This window comes from Myotis yumanensis, unplaced genomic scaffold, assembly GCF_028538775.1.
Source record: "Myotis yumanensis isolate MYYU_CA2020_CCGP unplaced genomic scaffold, mMyoYum1.0.hap1 SCAF_24, whole genome shotgun sequence".
Lineage (NCBI taxonomy): Eukaryota > Metazoa > Chordata > Mammalia > Chiroptera > Vespertilionidae > Myotis > Myotis yumanensis.
Window position 1 is genome coordinate 3713537 of NW_027223775.1, and position 6000 is coordinate 3719536.

A 6000-nucleotide genomic window follows, 5' to 3' on the forward strand; every position below is an offset into this window, starting at 1 on the left:
CATTATGCATTTGTTAGTACACTTACATAAGTCTTAAGACTGTTAATTTTTGGATTTGATTTCTGAGAATAGATAATCACAATTGATCTGTGTTTAGATTTGGTAATTCTTACTGCTTCAATCTGCTGTTGAGATTTTTTTCTGAATTGTTCATTTTCAGTTATTCTTTTTTACTCTGGGATATTTATTTGATTTTCTTATACTTTCTATAACATTGTTCATGTGTCCATGGTGAGAAATCATTTCCATACTTTTTTTGGTTCTTTAGAAACAGTTTTCTTTAGTCATTAGAACACATTTAAAATATGTTGACATAAAGTGTGTGTTTAGTAAGTCTAAGATCTCTAGCACTCATGAATAGTAATTTTTAATTTCTTTTTCATGTTTCCTAATTTTTTGTTGAAAACAATTTTTTTTTTATTAATCCTCATCCAAGAATATTTTTCCATTGATTTTTTAAAAAAGAGAGTGAAAGGGAGGGAGGAGATACAGAAGGAGAGAAACATTGATGTGAGAGAGACATTTCAAATGACATTTCTCCCATGAACATCCAATTTTTTTATTTTAAGCATTATGGTTAGGTCTTATTTTCCCTAAGTAGTATTCTTCCGTTCTGTGAGTTAAAGATTTGTCACATTGAGCATTCAAACAACCTTCAAAGTGCAATCTTTCAGGGAAACATCCTAAATAATAAAAGGATAGTATGTAAATTGACTCTAACAGCAGAACAACCAGAATGACTGCTGGACCAGTCACTATGAGGTGCACTGACTACCTCTTGGTCCATTCCCCTGGTTAGGCACTGATCACCTGATGGCAAATGAGGAAGCTGGGGTGGGTGGCGGCGGGGGGTGGGGCCGAGTGCAGGCAGCTGGGGAAGATGGCCCTGATTGCAGGCCAGGCTTAGGGACCATACCCGTGAATGAGTTTCGTGCACCAGGCCTCTAGTCAGACAAATAAAATGGTAATCTTCAGGGATGAAATTTTAAAAGAGCTCAATCCCAATCCCTGTTCTGTTCACTAAAGTGACTGCCAGCCTGTTTTCACAATAAATTCATATTGTTTACAATACTGCTGGTGAACACAGGTGCGACTAAGGCAAATTAAAATGTCATTAAACTTGCTGTTCTTACTGGAGGTTCTCCATCCCTTTTTAAAAATAAATGCTCCACAGACTGCTGTAAGCCTTTAGGTAAATTTCAGAGCTTTGAAAGTGATTCTGACATTTTGATAATTGTGTTATATTACTGTTTTTGTGGAAAAGAGAATTATGGAGGGATTTTACTCTTACCATTTTACTGACATTTCTGTCCTCTTATATTTTCCATTCTATCAATAATAAAATATTCCTATATACAATGGTGCTTTTTTTAAAATTTAATTTCTTTAATCCTCACTTGAGGATATACTTATACTTATTGACTTGAGAAAGGAAAGAAGGAGGGAGAAAATGAAAGAAATATTAGTGTGAGAGAGCTATATCAATCAGTTGCCTCCTGTGCATGTCCTGACTGAACATCCAACTCACAACGTAGGCCTGTGCCCTGACTGAAAATCAAACCTGTTGGTGTATGGGATGACACTCCAACTAGCTGAGCTCCCTCAGCACAGTTCTTTGAGTGAAGAAATTTAGGAATCCTTTTCATGTAACTTTTTATTGTATCATTGTACAATATTCCATATATATATGTATATGATACACACACACACACACACACACACACACACACACACACATATCCATTCTAATAAAAGAGAAACATGATAATTAGCCGTACGGCCAATACCCTTCCCATTGGCTAATCACTGAGATATGCAAATTAACTGCCAACCAAGATGGCGGCTGGCAGCCAGGCACTGAAGCGAACAGGGAGGCTTGCTTGCTCCAGTGACTGCAGACTCCAACGTTTCCCGCCTGACTTGCAGGCCTCTCAGCTGCAACTCTAAGCAACCTTGTTGCAAATATAGAAGCTAAACAAAACCCCAGAAACCTGCATTAGTCAGCCAGGCTTCAGCCAGCCAGACCGCAACATTGTATCAAACAGAAGGTAAACAAAGGCCAGAAAGCTGCTTTCAGCAGCGAGGCCTCAGAGCTAAAGCTCGCCCAGAATAAAAAAGAAAAAAAGGAGCGGTTGGGAGCTTCAGTCACCTGCCAGTCTGAAAACGGCCCTCAGCCCCTCAGCCAGACTGGTCAGGCACCCCAGTGGGGACCCGCACCCTGATCCAGGACACCCTTCAGGGCAAACCAGCCGGCACCAACCTATGCACCAGGCCTATATTCTATATAGTAAAAGGGTAATATGCCTCCCAGCACCGGGATCAGCGGAGCTGCGAGGCCTCCTGGCACTGGGATCAGCGTGACGGGGGCAGCGCCCAAACCCCCTGATCGCCCTGCAGCTCTGTGTGTGATGGGGCGGGGCCACAACCTCCCTATCAACCCTTCTCTGTTCGTGACAGGGGAAGATGCCCCAACCCCCTGATCAGTCCTGCTCTGTGCCTGATAGGGAGGAGCTCCCCAAACCCCTGATCGGCCCTGCTCTGTGTGTGACAGGGTGCAGTGCCCCAACCCCCTGATTGGCCCTGCTCTGTGAGTGATAGAGGGGGTGCCCCAACCCCCCTCCCCGCCCCCCACGGTCCCTGCTCTGTGTGTGATGGGGTAGAGCCATAACCGCCCCATCGGCCCTGCCCTGAGTGTGACAGTGGCGGCGCCCCAACCCCCTGATCAGCCCTGCTCTGTGTGTGACAGGGGGCAGTGCCCCAACTCCCCTATCGGCCCTACTCTGTGAGTGACAGGGGGAGCTCCTCAACCCTCTGATGGGCCCTGCTCTGTGCGTGACAGGGGGGAGCTCCTCAATCCCCTGATCCGCCCTGCTCTGTGTGTGACAGGGGGCGGTGCCCCAACTCCCCTATTGGCCGTACTCTGTGAGTGACAGGGGTGAGGTCCTCAACCTCCTGATGGGCCCTGCTCTGTGCGTGACAGGGGGGAGCTCCTCAATCCCCTGATCCGCCCTGCTCTGTGTGTGACAGGGGGCGGTGCCCCAACTCCCCTATTGGCCGTACTCTGTGAGTGACAGGGGTGAGGTCCTCAACCTCCTGATGGGCCCTGCTCTGTGCGTGACAGGGGTGAGGTCCTCAACCCCCTGATGGGCCCTGCTCTGTGTTTGACGGGGTGGTGCCCCAACTCCCCTATTGGCCCTACTCTGTGAGTGACAGGGGTGAGGTCCTCAACCCCCTGATCAGTCCTGCTCTGTGCGTGACAGGGAGGAGCTCCTCAACCTCCTGATAGGCCCTGCTCTGTGTGTGACAGGGGGCGGTGCCCCAACTCCCCTATTGGCCCTACTCTGTGAGTGACAGGGGTGAGGTCCTCAACTCCCTGATGGGCCCTGCTCTGTGAGTGACAGGGGGCAACGCCCCAACCCCCTGATCGACCCTGCTCTGTGTGTGACAGGGGGTGACACTGCAACTTCCCTATTGACCCTGCCTTGAGTGTGACAGGGGGCGGTGCCCCAACCCCCCAATCGGCCCTACCCTGTGACTGAGGGTGGCATCGCAACCTCCCAATCTGCCCTGCTCTGTGCATGACAGGGGGCAGCGCCCCAACTCCCCAATCGGCCCTGCTCTGAGCCCAACCAGGGGCTGCATCTAGGGATTGGGCCTGCCCTCTGCCACCCGGGAGCAGGCCTAAGCCAGCAGGTCATTATCTCCTGAGGGGTCCCAGACTGCGAGAGGGCACAGGATGGGCTGAGGGACCCCCTTTCCCCCCGAGGGCATAAATTTTTGTGCACTGGGCCTCTAGTAGACACACACACACACACACACACACACATACATACGTATACACTAGAGGCCCGGTGCACAAAACTTTGTGCACTCGATGGGGGGGCGGTCCTCTCAGCCTGGCCTGTGCCCTCTCGCAGTCTGGGACCCCTAGGGGTGACCGCTTGCTGGCTTAGGCCTGCTTCCTGGGGTTTTGAGCCTAAGATTGTAATCAGACATCCCTCTGGCAGCCTGGCAGCCCTCGGGGGATGTCCACTTGCCAGCGGGGAGTAGACCTAAGCTGCAGTCAGACATCCTTAGTGCTGCTGAGGAGGCGGGAGAGACTCCCACCACCACTGCTCTACTGGCAGCCATCAGCCTGGCTTGTGGATGAGCAGAGCTCCCCCTGTGGGAGCGTACTGACCACCAAGGGGCAGCTCCTGCATTGAGTGTCTGCCCCCTAGTGGTCAGTGTGTGTCATAGTGACCAGTCATTCCCAGTCTTTCTGCTGTTAGGTTCAGTTTGCATATTACCCATTTACTATATAGGATAGAGGCCTGGTGCATGGGTGGGGGCCGGCTGGTTTGCCCTGAGGGTGTCCCGGGTCAGGGTGGGGGTCCCAATGGGGTGCCTGGCCAGCCTTGATTATGGGCTAATGGCTGTTTGCAGCTGGTCACACCCCCTTCAGGGTGGGAGTCCCCACTGGTGTGCCTGGCCAGTCTGGGTGTTGGCCTGAGGGCCATTTTCAGGCTGGCAGGCGACTGAAGCTCCCAGCCTATCCTTTTTTTCTTTTTTTTTTTTATCCTGGGATTTATTTACCTTCTATAGTTGTCACTGTAGCTGAGAGCCGGCTCCAGCTCTGAGGTCTGGCTCCAGCTCTGAGGCGTGGCTGGCTGAAAGCAGGTACTGGGTTTGTTTAGCTTCTATAATTGAAACATTGTTGCCATCACTGCCACTCTAAGCTCTGAGGCCGAAGCTGGCTTAAAGCAGGTATCTGGAGCTTGTTTAGCTTCTATAATTGCAACTTTGTTGCTTAGAGTGTAGCTAAGAGCAGGCAGAGGCAGGCGGGGAACCTGGCTTCCTCCATCACTGGAGTAAGCAAGTTGCCTGTTGCTTCAGCTGCGTGAGTGCCAGATGCTGTTGATGTTCTTTGTGAATGACGACGCTGAGATGAGCTTGGCGTGCAGGATTAAGTTTAGAGAAGCAGAGGGCTACCGCTCGCTCAGGCAAGTAGCAAAGCCCCCAAAGCTCTCATGGCTTTTATTTGGGGAGTACAGCAAATAACAATGGAGTACAGCAAGTGACAATGACTAACAGGCATGCTTATGAGATCATCAGAGCTAAGTTATACATTACAATATCAATTCCCTATGTTATACAAAGACCCTTTCCACCTGCAGCAGTGTACCCTCCCTTGAACTTTCCATGCCCTCATGACTATTTATCACCTCAAGGAAAGTTCTGCCTCTGAACAATAAGTCTTGCATGCAAGACTTTGTTCTGACGTGGCCCACTTGCAGGCCCCCGCCTTTTCTTGGCAGATAGTCCTCTTCTAGTTAACTTCATTCCACTTTCCCAGCTACAGATGCCATTATTGTTGGCAGGTAATTTGCATATCCTGCTGATTAGCCAATGGGAAGCGTAGCGGAGGTATGGTTAATTACCATGTTTGTCTATTATTAGATAGGACTAGAGGCCCGGTGCACAAAATTCGTGCACTGGGGATGGGTGGGGGGTCCCTTAGCCCAGCATGTGCCCTCTTGCAGTCCGGGACCCCTCCCTTGTTACTGCCCACCTGCTTGCTGCTTCCTACTGCTTGGCTGGCTGCTCCTTAGTTCTGCCACAAAGGCCTTGGGTCTGCTGGGTGATGGGCCTGCGGGTTTGTGTCTCTGATACCCATAGCAGCCCCAGCACCAAGGTGGCGGGCCTTGGGGCTGCTGGGTACAGGCCCCCCATTGCATGTTTGTGTCTTCTATCAGGCCCCCAGCAGCCCCAGCAGCCCCAGCACCACCTAAATAACTTAAGGGAAACTTTATTTAGTCTTCTTTTAAAAGCAATCTAGTTTAAAAATGAGTTGCAGTTAAGACAGAACAAAGAACATGGTACCTAAGAGTGAGATAGACTGACAGAGGAGAGGCTGGGCACTGGTCAGGGCTTACATGCCAACTGTTCTCCACCTGGGAAATGATGTAAAATCGGTTTCTTTAGTTTTCTGCTTAATGGTCTTCTCCAGCACTGAGGTCA